Source organism: Giraffa tippelskirchi, chromosome 13 (assembly GCF_054371585.1).
Source record: "Giraffa tippelskirchi isolate mGirTip1 chromosome 13, T2T-mGirTip1v1.2.pri, whole genome shotgun sequence".
Lineage (NCBI taxonomy): Eukaryota > Metazoa > Chordata > Mammalia > Artiodactyla > Giraffidae > Giraffa > Giraffa tippelskirchi.
Genome location: NC_137287.1, coordinates 92,554,058 through 92,570,990, shown reverse-complemented (window position 1 = coordinate 92,570,990; position 16,933 = coordinate 92,554,058). Strand labels below are relative to the sequence as shown.

The 16,933-nt window shown below is 39.7% G+C and overlaps 1 non-coding gene across 1 annotated transcript; it reads left to right on the top strand.

Annotated features, from left to right (window-relative positions):
- The first annotated feature begins 16,320 nt into the window (after nucleotides 1-16,320).
- TRNAW-CCA (transfer RNA tryptophan (anticodon CCA)) lies at nucleotides 16,321-16,392 on the top strand. The gene has a single exon. It is a non-coding gene; the product is annotated as a tRNA-Trp (tRNA).
- Nucleotides 16,393-16,933: the final 541 nt, after the last annotated feature.

Genomic DNA, 16,933 nt, shown 5'->3' with positions numbered 1-16,933 from the left:
GTGGCTCAGACAATAAAGAATCTGCCTGCAATGCAGGAGAACTTGGTTCGATCCCTGGGTAGAGAAGATCCCCTGGAGGTGGGCATGGCAACCCACTCCAGTATTATTGCCTAGAGAATCCCCAGGGACAGAGGAGCCTGGCAGGCTACAGTCTTTGGGGTCACAAAAAGTCGGGCACTACTGAACAACGAAGAACAACACATCTTGTGTTTTAATTGTTTAACTCATTGTTTGTTTTATTTAAGGCAAGATCTTTGAATGAGCCTGCTGACAACCTCCTTAAACTGCATCACATTGAATATACAGGAAAGGAAACACTTCTTTTCACCCCTCAGCTCAGCACTATATTCCACCTCCTCCTAAAAAATGGGTAATTTGTTAATCATGATACTAATTTCAGGCTGTTTGTTTACTGGACCACAGTTATGAGTAGCATTGTGATTGTGGATTAAATAGGGCCTCTGTTTCTCTCTTCATTCACTCTATACAGATAAACAATAACTCTCAAAGCCCAAACATCTTGCTTTCTTCACTTGCACTCTTCACAATATATTGGTCATTGCTTCCTATCAGTTCAGTTCAGTTCAGTCACTCAGTCTTGTCTGACTCTTTGAGACCCCATGGACTGCTGCACACCAGGCTCCCTTGTCCATCAGCAGCTCCTGGAGCTTGCTCAAATTCATGTTCATCAAGTCGGTGATGCCATCCAACCATCTCATCCTCTATCGTCCCCTTCTCCTCCTGCCTCCTACCTTTCCAGCATCAGGGTCTTTTCTAATGAGTCACTTCTTCACATAAGGTGGCCAAAGTATTGGAGTTTCAACTTCAGCATCAGTCCTTCCAATGAAAATACAGGACTGATTTCCTTTAGGATGAACTGGTTGGATCTCCTTGCAGTCCAAGGGACTCTCAAGCGTCTTGCCAACACCACAGTTCAAAAGCATCAGTTCTTTGGCACTCAGCTTTCTTTATAGTCCTATTCTCACATCCATAGATGACTATTGGAAAAACCACAGCTTTGACTATACGCACCTTTGTCAGCAAAGAAATTGCTTCATGTAGCTTATCATTGTGAACAGCTAGTTCTTTTAATGAATTGGCATGAGATTTGGAAGAGAGGAGACTCAGTTTTCTCAGACCTCTTTGCTAATAAGTCAGAGGCATTGGCTGATTAAAGGTGTTATTTTCCATTGGCTATTGACCAATGTGTGTTTACTTCTCTTGGTTACCTAGAGATTGAAAGGAAAAGAAATTATTGACAGAGATAGGACATCTCTGGTGCTGCTAGTCCAAATACCTTTTCTTGGCAGAATGTTTTGAAAAAAAAATTAGCTGTTATTTAATTAACTTATTGATAAAGTATTCTTCATTCTTCCAGAATTAATTTTGTATTAAAAATATTCTATTACAATCCAAAACATAATTTACTACCTATAACTATAATCTGTTGAGATCCTTGATTCAAAGTAGTTAACACAAATTCTGCATCACGTATAATTCCAGCAATACTAGAATCAATTAACTTAAGACATTTCACATGGGAGATTTCCACGTGGATATATATGACTACTTTTTACAGAAGCTGCCTCTTGTCTCAATCAAACATCTCATGCTATGGATCTTGGTTTTCTTCTGTTTGTTGGTTTCTTCTTTGTAGTAGTGAAAATATGCTGAGTTATTCTTCTAATTTTCCTTAATGGAATACTATTTGTTGGTTCAAAAATCTCACCATTGTTTGGGATGCTCAATTTTAAAAGTCTTCCTAGGAAGATGGGGTCAAGCTGAAAAGACAGACAAGTCAGCTGTCAGGGTCTCCTCCTGACCAAATCTGGGACAATTTCAATATCAGAATATGTAGGATAGTAAAGATTATGAGCCAATATTTAAGTAAGAATTTATGAGAATATCCTGATATACATAAATATATAAATTAATAAATAATTGGGTGTTTGATGAGTAGTGGGATATTTACAAGTTAAAAGTACCTTTTCTCAAAATAGTTCTTAACTTTAAAATGTGAAATTTACAGTGGAGAATGCTAAAGACACCACTTTAACCCAGTGACCACCAGTTGTTGCTCAGTCTTGAAATCGTGTCCAACTCTGTGACCTCATGGACTGCAGCATGCCAGGCTTCCCTGTCCTTCACTATCTCCAGAAGTTTGTGCAAATTCATGTCCACTGAATCAGTGACACCATCCAACCATCTCATCCTCTTTTGCCCCCTTCTCATTCTCTGTTGACCCCTTCTCCTCTTGCCCTCAATCTTTCTCAACATCAGGGTTTGTTTTTTTTTTTTCCTTTTTCCAATTGTCTCGTTTCCATTTTTTTTCCAGTTGTCTCATCCCATCGGGTGGCCAAACTATTGAAGTTTCAGCTCCAACGTCAGACTTTACAGTGAATATTCAGTGTTGATTTCCTTTAGGATTGACTGGTTTGATATCTCTGGAGTCCAAGGAACTCTCAAGAGTCTTCTTCAGCACCACAATTCACCATAACTCAAAGCATGAGTTCTTTGGCAGTCAGCCTTCTTTATGGTTCAACTATCACATCCTTACATGACTCCTGGAAAAAACACACATAATATTGGCTACAAGGACCTTTGCTGGCAAAGTGATGTCTCTGTTTTTTAATATGCTGTCTAGATTTGTCATAGCTTTTCTTCCAAGGAGCAAGCATCCTTTAACTTCATGACTGCAGTCTTCACCCACAGTGATTTTGGAGTCTGAGAAAATAAAATCTGACACTAATTCCACTTTTCCCCTTTCTACTTACTATGAAGTGATGGGACTGGGTCACCAGTAAAGGGACTCTTCAAAAGTGTGTGTCACACATGTGAAACAATGAGATGAATGCAGCATTAGTTTTGTGACATTTTTTTTCTGCCAGTGAAGCATAACAAAGTTAATCATAGAAGAAAAATAAGGTGAATACAAATTCAAGCTGAAGAGAATTCTACAAAACAGATGACCTGTAATTTTCAAAATTTTCAAGGTTAACAAAGTCAAGAAATGACCAAGAATTTGCACAGATTGAAAAAAATCTAAAGAGACATGACAACTGCAATGCAGCATGATTCTTATCATTTTTAATTCTTATAATTCATCTACTAAAGTGTTCTATTTTTCCAGCTTATTGGGGAATAACTGACAAATATATATACACTATATGATTTGATATACATGTACATTGTGAAATCATATAGCTCTGAAATAAATCCCTTTACTGAAGCAAATGTTGAAGCTTGGATGGGGCTTGAGGATTATATAATAAAAATGCATTAATGTTAATTTCCTGATTTTGTTAGGTATATTGTAATTAAGGCTTCCCAAATGGTGCAGTGGTAAAGAATCCCCCTGTCAATGCAGGAGATGAGGAAGACATGGGTTTGATCCTTGTGTTGGGAAGATCCCCTGATGTAGGAAATGGCAACCCCCTACAATATTCTTGCCTAGAAAATTCCATGGACAGAGGAGCCTGGTGGGCTGTAGCCCATGGGATCACAAAGAGTCAGACAGAGAATGTCCTTGTTCATATAAAATACAGTAAAATATTCATGGGTATTGGGGCATCAGGTTAATACATTATTCTCAAATGGCTCAGGGGAGAAATATTTTTGTACTGTCCTTGCAAAAATAAACAAATAGGTTCTCCTAGAGTTGTAGCCTCTAATTAACCATGTGGCTGGTCTAGTTAATCACAGAAATGTTGATAAAACAAAACAAAGCATAAGGAGCACCTTACATTTTAAAGTCAGGGGTTTCCATAGATTCTAAATCAGTGCAAGTTTTCAATTAGCTTAAAGTAAGTGATCATTCCTGTCAAAGTTTCCAAAAGTGCAATGATGGAGCAGACATCTGGGCCCTACCATTCTCGTGGTCCCCAGCAGCCCTTCAGTAAACACATCTCCATCTATTTCCTGAAGATTATTCAGTGATCAATCTATTCTGCCTGGCTACACAGGTTTAATTAAGTCTCTAAGGAGCAGCCTAGGGGCACTGACTAATGGAGTTAGTCTATTAATACTCCAGTTTCACTGCTCCATAAATGGGAGAAATCTTGAGGTGGATGTTCTATGAGGCTCCTAGAGTTCCCTACTGGGACTAAGCTCAAGCTGCCCACAGTGGTAACTTGCTTGATAATACACCCTTTACAGGTGGCTTTCTCTTCCATAAATTGTTCTAATTTCACTCCCTGCAATCACCTCCCAAATAAACTACATGCATTCATATCCTAGTTTCAATGTCTTGTTCCAGGGAACTCAAACTAAAGCCTATGATTAGCTTAATTATTTTTAGTAGAGCCCAGGCTAACTCTAGGCATAGATCCATATAAAGTTAAAATATTGTGTTATTAATTTCTCATCTCACTTTAAAACAGAAGCTTTTTGCCAATCTGTGTGAAATATAAAAACTGCATTTGATGATGACACATTGCTAGCTGTTTTAAATATGGTTGAAAGCACACAGATAGCAGGATAAGATGCTCTTTCTATTCCAGAACATGCATTTTTATATATTCAACTATTACTATGGATGAATAACACCATTTGCTACAAGTAAAGGAAAGATATGAAGAAAACAGCTCAGAAACAAAGCAAGAGTTCAAAGCGTTAGTAAAAATCAAGCTAACCCAATAGCTTAAAGTTGTACAAACCTTTCTCCTTAGATTTACTCTGAAGCTATATTTCCTACAAGAAAACATACACACACACCAACACATTTTTACTCCAGTGCCCTAAGGAAATAAGACTTTGGATCTTCATGCATTTTCAATTTGGCTGTCTCTGTCACTGGAACAAGAACAAATGAGAAACAGTAGAGGAGAAAATACAGAGCTGAGGCAAGTAGAAGTCATTCTATTATGTGCAGTCAGACTTGAGTGTGAATAGGGCTGCACCTGGAGGAAGAGAAAAAAGGAAGCATTCATCCATCTTTCCTCACGTGGGAAGCCAGATAGGGCAAAGGGGCTATCCTGTCAAGAGAATGATTCAGGAGTCCTTTCTCACTGAAGATTAATCATACCAAAGGGCAGCGGTAAAGAATACCCTGCTCTATTTGCTTCCCAATCTCTCCCCTCTGCCTGGGTCCCTAATGACTCTATTTTCATATGTCGAGATATTGGTAGAGCAGAGTTGTTGAAAGGTTTGGGACATCTGGGAGATGAATCACTCCTTGCAGAAATGGAACAATTAGCTACGTTTAGTCCAACACAAAGGCCTTGAGAGGTGTCTAATTGAGTGGCCTGCAACAGAGCCAGGAGGCAATGTGGATTTTAAAAGAATCCCACAATTAATTTCTGCATTGACCTAATGGGACATAATTTGTTAATGTGTCCAAAGCCCAGAGTGGTCTTTTCCGTGATGTTCATGGATATAAAGTGCATGGCATTCCCCTCTGTTTGTACATGCTTGGATGAGTGCATGAACAGTAAAGGCTGTAGTTAAATGCAAGAATCTTTTGCAGCCCATTATTAAATCTGTGACCATTTAAACATAAAATGAAACATTCTGGCATGGATTAGGCCACACATTTCTCCAGAACATCAGGTTTGGAATTAGAAACATTGGCAGTGAAATGGTTTTGAAACTTTCAGACGTTTTATAAAAATTATATTGCCTTTGGACAATTTTAGAAATAGAAGGTAAAAGTGTTTTATTCAAAAAGTGGAAACAGATTATATTGTACAAGCCCCTTTGTCCAAGAACTAAAGCTTACTTTCTTATAGATGCTAAAAATATATTAACTACACAAGCTTATGTGTGATTGTACTTTAGACTCCTGGTTCCCAGAGAATTAGTAGCATGTTTGTTAGTTTTAGTATCTTAAAGAAGAAATTATAGTTATTACCTAAGTGAAGTAATGGAAGGAATCTGGAGAGTTGACCCTTTAGAATAATAATAATTTATCACTATAATTAAACTTGCATTTTCATAATAATGAAATTTCATATGAGTTATTCCTAGATTTTATCTCTACTTTTTTCACTGATTTTTTTGATTCCCAAACAAGCATACTGTGTGAAGACAAATAGCCATTTTTACCGGAGTTCTTTGTTTGAAAAAGTGAGGGAATATAAGGAGTTGATTCACAGGAGCCCTTTCTGGCCTGAATTCAATGGTGCCATAACTTCTATAATAGTCACAAAGATAACAACTAATTATCAATCTGGAAAGATCAAACTCACTAAACTAATCACAAATCTCTCCTTCTTTCTCATGCCTACCAGTGAAGTAGTTCTGCTTTAGAATTGTATTCTTGTGGCTCCCCATCACTAGGCTCCAGGGCACAGCATGCAGCAAGGGGGAGAGTGATATGGGAGTTTATAATGTTGGAGATCATATCACTTCAGTGGGGGCTGATTTTGCAGGGGAACAGCTTGACTGAAGAAAACCAGAGTTGAAAATTCTTAGAGATGGGACTACCAGACCACCTTACCTTCCTCCTGAGAAATTTGTATGCAGGTCAAGAAGCAATTGTTAGAACGACAAGGCTGTATATTGTCACTTTGCTTATTTAACTTATATATGCAGAGTACATCATGTGGAATGCTGGGCTGGATGAAGCACAAGCTGGAATCAAGATTGTCAGGAGAAATATCAATAACCTCAGATATGCAGATGTCATCACCCTTATGGCAGGAAGCAAAGAGGAACTAAAAGGCCTCTTGCTGAAAGTGAAGGAGGAGCGTGAAAAAGCTGGCTTAAAACTCAACATTCAAAAAATGAAGATCATGGCATCCAGTCCCATCACTTCATGGCAAATAGGTGGGGAAACAATGGAAATGGTGAGAGACTCTATTTTCTTGGGCTACAAAATCACTGCAGATAGTGACTGTAGCCATGAAATTAAAAATGCTTGCTCCTTGGAAGAAAAGCTATGACCAACCTAGATAGCATATTAAAAAGCAGAGACATTACTTTGCTAACAAAGGTCCATCTAGTCATAGCTATGGTTTTTCTAGCAGTCATGTATGGATGTGAGAGTTGGACCATAAAGAAAGCTGAACACCGAAGAACTGATGCTTTTGAACTGCAGTATTGGAGAAGACTCTTGAGAGTTCCTTGGATTGCAAGGAGATCCAACCAGTCAATCCTAAAGGAAATCAGTCCTGAATATTCATTGGAAGGACTGATGCTGAAACTGAAGCTCCAATACTTTGGCCACCTGATGCAAAGAACTGACTCATTGGAAAAGACCCTGATGTTGGGAAAGATTGAAGGCAGGAGAGAAGGGGACGACAGAGGATGAGATGATTGGATGGCATCACCGACTTGATGGATATGAATTTGAGCAAGCTCCAAGAGTTGGTGATGGACAGGGAAGCCTGGCATGTTGCAGTCCATGGGGCTGCAAAGAGTCGGACATGACTGAGCGACTGAACTGAAATGATGCTTCAGTGAGTAGGATGATTTCTCTGTCAGGAAACAAAGCATTAAAAAAAGATAGGAGTAAGCAAGATAGAAAAAGACTTAGGAATGGCCCATATGTGTCTTGTGTCTCACCACTTTACCTTGATGGTTGTAGCAAAGTGTCTTGGACTTGATAGGCACTAAATAAATGTATAATAAATGAATGGAGGCTAATGTGTCAACACAGCCCCTTAACCTAAAGAAGACTTGAGATTAAAATGATGCAGGACAATGAAGATATCATATGGTAGGGGAGAGTTGTTTGTGAGTTTCCACTGCAAACTCAGAATCTGAATTTATATATACAGTCTTTCAACATCACCTCAGTTCATTTCAGTCCCTCAGTCGTGTCTGACTCTTTGCGACCCCATTTTTGCCATAAGTGTGGTGTCCTCTGAATATCTGAGGTTATTGTTATTTCTCCCTGCAATCTTGATTCCAGCTTGTGCTTCATTCAGCCCAGCATTTCGCATGATGTACTCTGCATATAAGTTAAGTAAGCAGGGTGACAATATACATCTACCTCAGTTTCCAACAATCTCAGACAAATATCTGCTCAATTCAGGCAACAACACAAGTCAATTGACTGGTTTATTGCATCAGCTGGTCATCTCAGTTTCGGTCACTGGCCACTAGGCTGGTTTTGAATGCTTCCAAGGCTGGAAATCTGAAAAGATTTCCTGGGGCAGTTACCCAAAAGTAGTGAAAGTAGAGCATTAGAGAAATAATTTTCACTACACTTTTGACCAACTATATATACCTTGTGATGCTGATGGGTGAAAAACATTAAATTACTGCTGCTGCTAAGTCGCTTCAGTCGTGTCCAACTCTGTGCAACCCCATAGACGGCAGCCCACCAGGCTCCGCCGTCCCTGGGATTCTCCAGGCAAGAATACTGGAGTGGGTTGCCATTTCCTTCTCCTGTGCATGAAAGGGAAAAGTGGAAGTGAAGTCACTCAGTCGTGTCCAACTCTTAGCGACCTCATGGACTGTAGCCTACCAGGCTCCTCTGTCCATGGGATTTTCCAGGCAAGAGTACTGGAGTGGGGTGCCATTGCCTTCCCTAATTAAATTACTAGTAAACAGAATAACCGCCTCTACAGGTAAAATATCTAACAGTTCTATGAATGTTTTTTAACTTTTTTTTTAGTGAAAAAAAGCGTGAAAACTCTTTTCCTTGAACATCTTAGTTGTTCAGTTATCAATATTGCAGTTCTAAGCAAAAATCACTAGAAGAGCTCTGTCAAGCCAAAACTTGTGCAAAGAAATGCATATTCTAAAAAATTATTTCACTTATAATGAAACAGACGGAAAATGTCATCCTTGATGGAAAACTGTTGAAATTCATATACCAACAGATGTCATGTAGAAATGCTTATATTAAGAGTTAGAAATACATTCAAACAAGCATACTCTTACTATTTCCGTGATCTTCATGTGATGGCATAAAGAAGCTTCCAATATTTATTCTTGATACTAGGAATGCATCCTTAGTCCCTTGACCCTAGTTAGAAGATTTCCTCCCTGGATCGTCTGTGAACTTTGAAACAGAAGCTAAACAACTAGCCTTGATGGTTGCAGGGCAACACAGAATGTTTTTCCTTATTATTATAGCATCTTATAATGTTTTCTCACAGTTATTACTGAATTGAAGCTTCCCACGTCCTTTTTTTTTTTGAAAGCAAAAAGTTTATTCATGTTTGAAACTACATATAACTACCACGAGGAAGACTTTTTCAATCCAGGGTATAATCCAGTTAGAAAGGAACACGAAACGTTTTTAATACATTAGAATCACCGCCACAAATTATTTTCATGACTCAATCAGTTTCAGAATCGCATACAATACAAAAAGAGAGAAAGGAGAGGGGGCCCTTACACAGTGTGAAATATACAGTACTGAATACTGAAATCTGAATGCATCACAATTAGTCATCGCTTTTTCTTTTTCTTTTTCTTTTTTGCATGGATTAGTAACAAGATGAAGAACATTCAAAATGCTCCTCAGTATATGCAACAGTTTTACTGATCCTGTGTTAATTTAAGACCCAATGTTTCCACTCTCGGTTTGTTAAAAGTTGCAAATGCATCCCTGATTTTTCTTTTAAAAGATTACAATGTACATTACATTTTATGAAGAGAAACAAAGAGTTAATTACAAGATGCAAAAAGATAAGAAAGAGACAAACTACTGCGTGAGTATTGTTCAGAGGTAGTAAGTGAGCACTCTAAGCTACAGAACATGTTGAAATTCTATTGGTTCGTATGAGTTCGCATGAGGTAATAAAGCTGTGTTTTGATTGGTGAGATGTATAAATACTCTTTTGCTTAACTATATACAACACTCCAGAGAGCAGGGCCTTTGTGTGGATGCCCAGAGGACGTAGCAAACCTTGACAAGTCTGTGTAGCCCCCAGCGCACACTGTAAAACTCCCAGACGGATCTTGTGGTCACCTGTATCAGCAGCAAGGATCTTCATCTCTCAAAACAATCTGGATCCATAATGTCATTACAGAGCAGACTCTGGGCACTGGTGCTTTAACAGAGAGAAAAGATGCTACCGGTCTCTGATCTAATTATAACATAAGAAATCAAAACGCAAGTGTGATGAGGAAGATTCTTAAACACAACCATCATTAACAGTAAGCCAAACAGCTCCTTCATTCCAACTCCATTAGTGATATGAAAGTCTGTGATGGAAATATGCAAGAAGTTCAATTTAGGTGAGGTGAGTCTTTGTATCTGCTTTAACGTTTGAGGTTTAGCCTATATGGTACTTTTTTACCCTTAAGGCCAAGTAATTGGCAAGTGAGAAACCATTCATGTAAAATATTGATAATAAATTATGATAAAACAGCTACAGGACTGTCAACAATGTTAAACCTTGGCCTAACTGGATAAAGTGCTTTTTTAACATTGTGTGTTTTTAAAATATAAATACAAACGATTATCATTCCTTAAAAAACAGATTTACCAAGTTCTCTAATAAGACAAGGTTTTACAGTAAAGCTGTAGATGGTGGGCTACAAAAAGCGCTTTCCTTTTCCTCCTGTTGCTATGAATGCACGGATCAAGGCATGTCAGCTCAGGGAAAAGTGTTGCCAGAGATTAGTTAGAGGTATCGGAGTGCACACTTCCTGGGCCTTCGGTAGGAGAAGTCATAGAAGATGGAGTTGTTGCATCCTGCCAGCCTCCATTAACATTTAAATTATGTGAACTGTACAGTGAATTTCCTCCAAGGCCATCACTGTAGCGTCCCATCTGATTGATAACATGATGGAGGGTATCCACCTGTGATTGCACATTGGCTCCGACTTGGGATCCTTGGTAAGAATCCCCATTCAGACTCTGCATGTTCATGAACATGTCCCCAGAATTTGGGAGGTTAAAAGAACCAGAAGAAACAGAATTCAGCGTGGTGGGCGAGTTGGTCTGGTTGTTCTGCATGGCTGTGGCCAATGCATGTGCGGCTGTCCTTTTAATTAAAGGTACCTCCTTCCTCCATTTCTGATTCCCATATGTCTTTCCAATGGAGAAGCCCACTCCTGTAGAGCTGTGCTTCTGAATATTCTAATTTCTCTTGATTAGGCTGTATTTATTGTTCTTATTTACAGTATAGCCTCATTGGTTCTAGAAGTTTTTACATTAAGATCCATGATGCAAGTAGTTTTCAAACACTGCAGCTTTTTCATTGACCATAACACCAAGAAAAATACACTGTTATCTATATTTGTTTCTAAAAGTCCAATGGTACATTTATCTGTCAGCATTCTCTGACCCTGGGAAGTAATCTCTTTATTTGAAATATGAGTACATTCTGTTTCTGGAATGTCCCAGAATATAAGAATATTGGTATGTGGTTTGCTCACCATGAGGCTTGGTTGTGACTGTGTTGCTGAAGCAAGGCTACTTCTACAAGGCATAAAATTCAACAGGGCTAGCTGTTACATCACATTATGGACCAGGAAATGGGAGACATGCAGATGTTTGATTTACTGATCACACAAAAGTGCTTTATACCAAGGTTGCCTAATACCATTATTTTGAAGAAATCACTTCATGTGTTAAACTATCTTAGTTTCAGAAATACATATTCTTACGTTATTCAACAATGATTTGACGTATGGCCTGTGAGTCAATCCACCTTGGGGAGTGTGATCCATGTGAAATGCCAGTGTAAAGCAAGGGAATAAGGAAGGTAGAATCTTTCAGCCAGTTCAGTTTAGTCACTCAGCTGTATTTGACTCTTTGCGACCCCATGGACTGCAGCATGCTAGGCTTCCCTGTCCATCACCAACAAAGCTTGCACAAACTCATGTCCATCAAGTTGGTGATGCCATCCAACCATTTCATCCTCTGTTGTCAACTTCTCCTCCTGCCTTCAATCTTTCTCAGCATCAAGGTCTTTTCCAAGGAGTCAGTTCTTCGAATCAGGTGGCCAAAGTATTGGAGTTTCAGCTTCAGCATCAGCCCTTCCAATGAATATTCAGGACTGATTTCCTTTAGGATGGACTAGTTGGATCTCCTTGCAGTCCAAGGGACTCACAAGAGTCTTCTCCAACACCACAGCTCTAAAACATCAATTCTTCGGACTCAGCTTTCTTTACTGTCCACTCTCACATCCATACATGACTACTGGAAAAACCATAGCTTTGACTAGGTGGACCTTTGCTGGGAAAGTAATGTCTCTGCTTTTTAATATGCCGTCTAGGTTGGTCAAAACTTTTCTTCCAAGGAGCAAGTGTCTTTTAATTTCATGGCTGCAGTCACCATCTGCAGTGATTTTAGAGCCCCTCAATATAAAGTTTCCATTTTCCCCCATCTTTTTGCCATGAAGTGATGGGACTGGATGACATGATCTTAGTTTTCTGAATGCTGAGTTTTAAGGCAACTTTTTCACTCCCCTCTTTCATTTTTTCAAGAGGCTCTTTAGTTCTTCTTCACTATCTGCCGTAAGTGTGGTGTCATCGGTGTATCTGAGGTTACTGATATTTCTTCTGACAATCTTGATTCCAGCTTGTGCTTCATCCAGATCAGCATCTCACATGATGTACTCTGCATAGAAGTTAAATAATCAGGGTGACAATATACAGTCTTGATGTACTCCTTTCCCAATTTTTAACCAGTCCATTGTTATGCGTCTGATTCTAACTGTTGCTTCTTGACCTGCATACAGATTTCTCAGGAGGCAGATAAGGTGGACTGGTATTCCCATCTCTTGAAGAATTTTCCACAGTCTGTTGTGATCCACACAGTCAAAGGCTTTGGCATAGTCAATAAAGCAGAAGTAGATGTTTTTCTGGAACTCTCTTGCTTTATTGATGATCCAGCAGATGTCGGCAATTTGATCTCTAGTTCCTTCGTCTTTTCTAAATCCAGCTTGAACATATGGCCTCTGGAAGTTCATGGTTCACATACCGTTGAAGCCTGGCTTGGAGAATTTTGAGTATTAATTTGCTAGCGTGTGAGATGAGTGCAATTGTGAGGTAAGTCTGAACATTCTTTGGTATTGCCTTTCTTTGGGATTGGAATGAAAAATCACATTTTCCTGTCCCGTGGCCACTGGTGAGTTTTCCAAATTTGCTGGCATATTGAGTGCAGCACTCTAACAGCATCATCTTTTAGGATTTGAAATAGCTCAACTGGAATTCCAGCACCTCCATTAGCTTTGTTTGTAGCGATGCTTCCTAAAGCCCACTTGTTTTTGCATTCCAGGATGTCTGGCTCTAGGTGAGTGATCACATCATTGTGATTATCTGGGTCATTAAGATATTTTTTGTATAGTTCTGTGTATTCTTGCCACCTTTTCTTAATATCTTCCACTTCTGTTAGCTACATACCATTTCTGTCCCTATCATGCACATCTTTGCATAAAATGTTCCCTTGATATGTTTAACTTTCTTGAAGAGATCTCTAGTCTTTCCCATTCTATTGTTTCTCTCTATTTCTTTTGACTGATCACTGAGGAAGGCTTTCTTATCTGTCCTTGCTAGTCTCTGGAACTCTGCATTCAAATGGGTGTATCTCTCATTTTCTCCTTTGCCTTTCACTTCTCTTCTTTTCTCAGCTACTTGTAAGGCTTACTCAGACAACCATTTTGCCTTTTTGTATTTCATTTTCTTGGGGATGGTTCTTATCACTGCCTCCTGTACATTGTCATGAACCTCCATCCATAGTTCTTCAGGCACTTTGTCTATCAGATTGAATCCCATGAATCTATTTGTCACTTCCACTGTATAATCATAAGGAATATGATTTAGGTCATACTTGAATGGTGTAGTGGTTTTCCCTACTTTCTTCAGTTTACTTCTGTATTTGGCAAGGAGTTCATGATCTGAGCCACAGTCTGTTCCTGGTCTTGTGTTTGCTGTATGTATAGAGCTTCTCCATCTTTGGCTGCAAAGAATGTAATCAATCTGATTTCGGTGTTGACCATCTGGTGATGTCCATGTGCTGACTGTCTCTTGTGTTATTGGAAGAGGATGTTTGCTATGATCAGTGTGTTCTCTTAGCAAAAATCTGTTAGCCTTTGTCCTGCTTCTTTTTTGTACTCCAAGGGCAAATTTGCCTGTTACTTCAGGTGTCTCTTAACTTCCTACTTTTACATTCCAGTCTCCTATAATGAAAAGGACACCTTTTTTGGGTTAGTTTTAGAAGGTCTTATAGATCTTCATAGAACTATTCAACTTCAGCTTATTCAGAGTTAGTAGTTGGGGCCTAGACTTGGATTACCGTGATATTGAATGGTTTGCCTTGGAAACAAATAGAGATCATTTTGTCGTTTTTGAGATTGCACCCACGTACTGCATTTCAGACTCTTTTTTTCACTATGATGGCTACTCTATTTCTTCTAAGGGATTCTTTCCCACAGTAGTAGATATAATGGTCATCTGAGTTAAATTCGCCCATTCTGGCCCATTTTAGTTCACTGATTCCTAAAATGTTGATGTTCACTTTTGCCATCTTCTGTTTGACTGCTTCTAATCAGTCCTGGTTGTTCATTGGAAGGAATGATGTTGAAGCTGAAACTCCAATATTTTGGCCAACTGATGCGAAGAGCTGACTCATTGGAAAAGACCCTCATGCCTGGAAAGATTGAGGGCAGGAGGAGAAGGGGACTACAGCAGATGAGATGGCTGGATGGCATCACCGACTCTATGGACATGGGTTTAGGTGGACTCAGGGAGTTGGTGATGGACAGGGAGGCCTGGCGTGCTGTGGTTCATGGGGTCTCAAAGAGTCGGACATGACTGAGCGATTGAACTGAACTGAACTGAATTTACTTTGATACTAACATTCCAGGTTTCTATGCAATATTGTTCTTTATAGCATCAGACTTTACTTTTATCACCCATCACATCCACAACTGGGCATTGTTTTTGCTTTGACTCAGCCTCTTCATTCCTTCTGGAGCTCTTTCTCCACTTTTCTCCAATAACATATTGGGCACCTACTGACTTGGGGAGTTCATCTTTCAGTGTTAAATCTTTTTGGCTTGTCATACTGTTCATGGGGTTCTCAAGACAAGGATACTGAAGTAATTTGCCATTGCCTCCTCCAGTGGACCACATTTTGTCAGAACTCTCCACCATGACCCATCCATCTTGGGTGGCCCTATATGGCATAGCTCTTAGTTTCATTGAGTTAGACAAAGCTGTGATCCATGTGATCAGTTTGATTAGTTTTCTGTAATTGTGTTTTTCATTCTGTCTACCTTCTGAGATCTCTTCCAGAAAATTAGAGATACCAAGGGAACATTTCATGCAAAGATGGGCTCGATAAAGGACAGAAATGGTATGGACCTAACAGAAGCAGAAGATATTAAGAAGAGGTGGCAAGAATACACAGAAGAACTAGACAAAAAAGAACTTCATGACACAGATAATCACAATGATGTGATCACTCACCTAGAGTCAGACATCCTGGAATGTGAAGTCAAGTGGGCCTTATAAAGCATCACTACAAACAAAGCTAGTGGAGGTGATGGAATTCCAGTTGAACTATTTCAAATCCTGAAAGATGATGCTGTGAAAGTGCTGCACTCTATAGGCCAGCAAATCTGGAAAACTCAGCAGTGGCCACAGGACTGGAAAAGATCCGTTTTCATTCCAATCCCAGAGAAAGGCAATGCCAAAGAATGCTCAAACTACCGCACAATTGCACTCATCTCACATGCTAGTAAAGTAATGCTCAAAATTCTCGAAGTCAGGCTTCAGCAATACATGAACCGTGAACTTCCAGATGTTCAAGCTCGAAATAGAAAAGGCAGAGGAACCAGAGATCAAATTGCCAATATCTGCTGGATCCTCGAAAAAGCAAGAGAGTTCCAAAAAAACATCTATTTCTGCTTTACTGACTATGCCAAAGCCTTTGACTGTGTGGATCACAAGAAACTGTGGAAAATTCTGAAAAAGATGGGAATACCAGATCATCTGACCTGTCTTTTGAGAAACCTGTATGCAGGTCAGGAAGCAACAGTTAGAAGTGGACATGGAACAACAGACTGGTTCCAAATAGGAAAAGGAGTATGCCAAGGCTGTATATTGTCACCCTGCTTGTTTAACTTATATGCAGAGTACATCATGAGAAATGCTGAGCTGGAAGAAACACAAACTAGCATCAAGATTGCCAGGAGAAATATCAATAACCTCAGATATGCAGATGACACCACCCTTATGGCAGAAAATGAAGAAGAACTAAAGAGCCTCTTGATGAAAGTGAAAGAGGAGAGTGGAAAAAGTTGGCTTAAAGCTCAACGTTCAGAAAACTAAGATCATGGCATCTGGTCCCAACACTTCATGGGAAATAGATGGGGAAACAGTGTCAGACTTTATTTTTCTGGGCTCAAAAATCACTGCTGATGGTGATTGCAGCCATGAAATTAAAAGACTCTTACTCCTTGGAGGACTTCCCTGGTGGCTCAGAGGTTAAAGTGTCTGCCTCCAATGCAGGAGACCTGGGTTCGATCCCTGGGTTGGGAAGATCCCCTGGAGAAGGAAATGGCAACCCACTCCAGTATTCTTGCCTGGAGAATCCCATGGATGGAGGAGCCTGGTAGGCTACAGTCCATGGGGTCGCAAAGAGTCAGACACGACTGAGCAACTTCACTTCACTTCACTTCTTACTCCTTGGAAGGAAGGTTATGACCAACCTAGATAGCATATTTAAAAGCAGAGACATTACTTTGCCAACAAAGGTCCATCTAGTCAAGGCTATGGTTTTTCCAGTGGTCACGTATGGATGTGAGAGTTGGATGGTGAAGAAAGCTGAGAGCCGAAGAATTGATGCTTTTGAACTGTGGTGTTGGAGAAGTGTCTTGAGAGTCCCTTGGACTGCAAGGAGATCCAACAAGTCCATCCTAAAGGAGATCAGTCCTGGGTGTTCATTGGAAGGACTGATGTTGAAGCTGAAACTCCAATACTTTGGCCACCTCTTGCGAAAAAGTTGACTCATTGGAAAAGACCCTAGTGCTGGGAAGGATTGGGGGCAGGAGGAGAAGGGGACGACAGAGGATGAAATGGT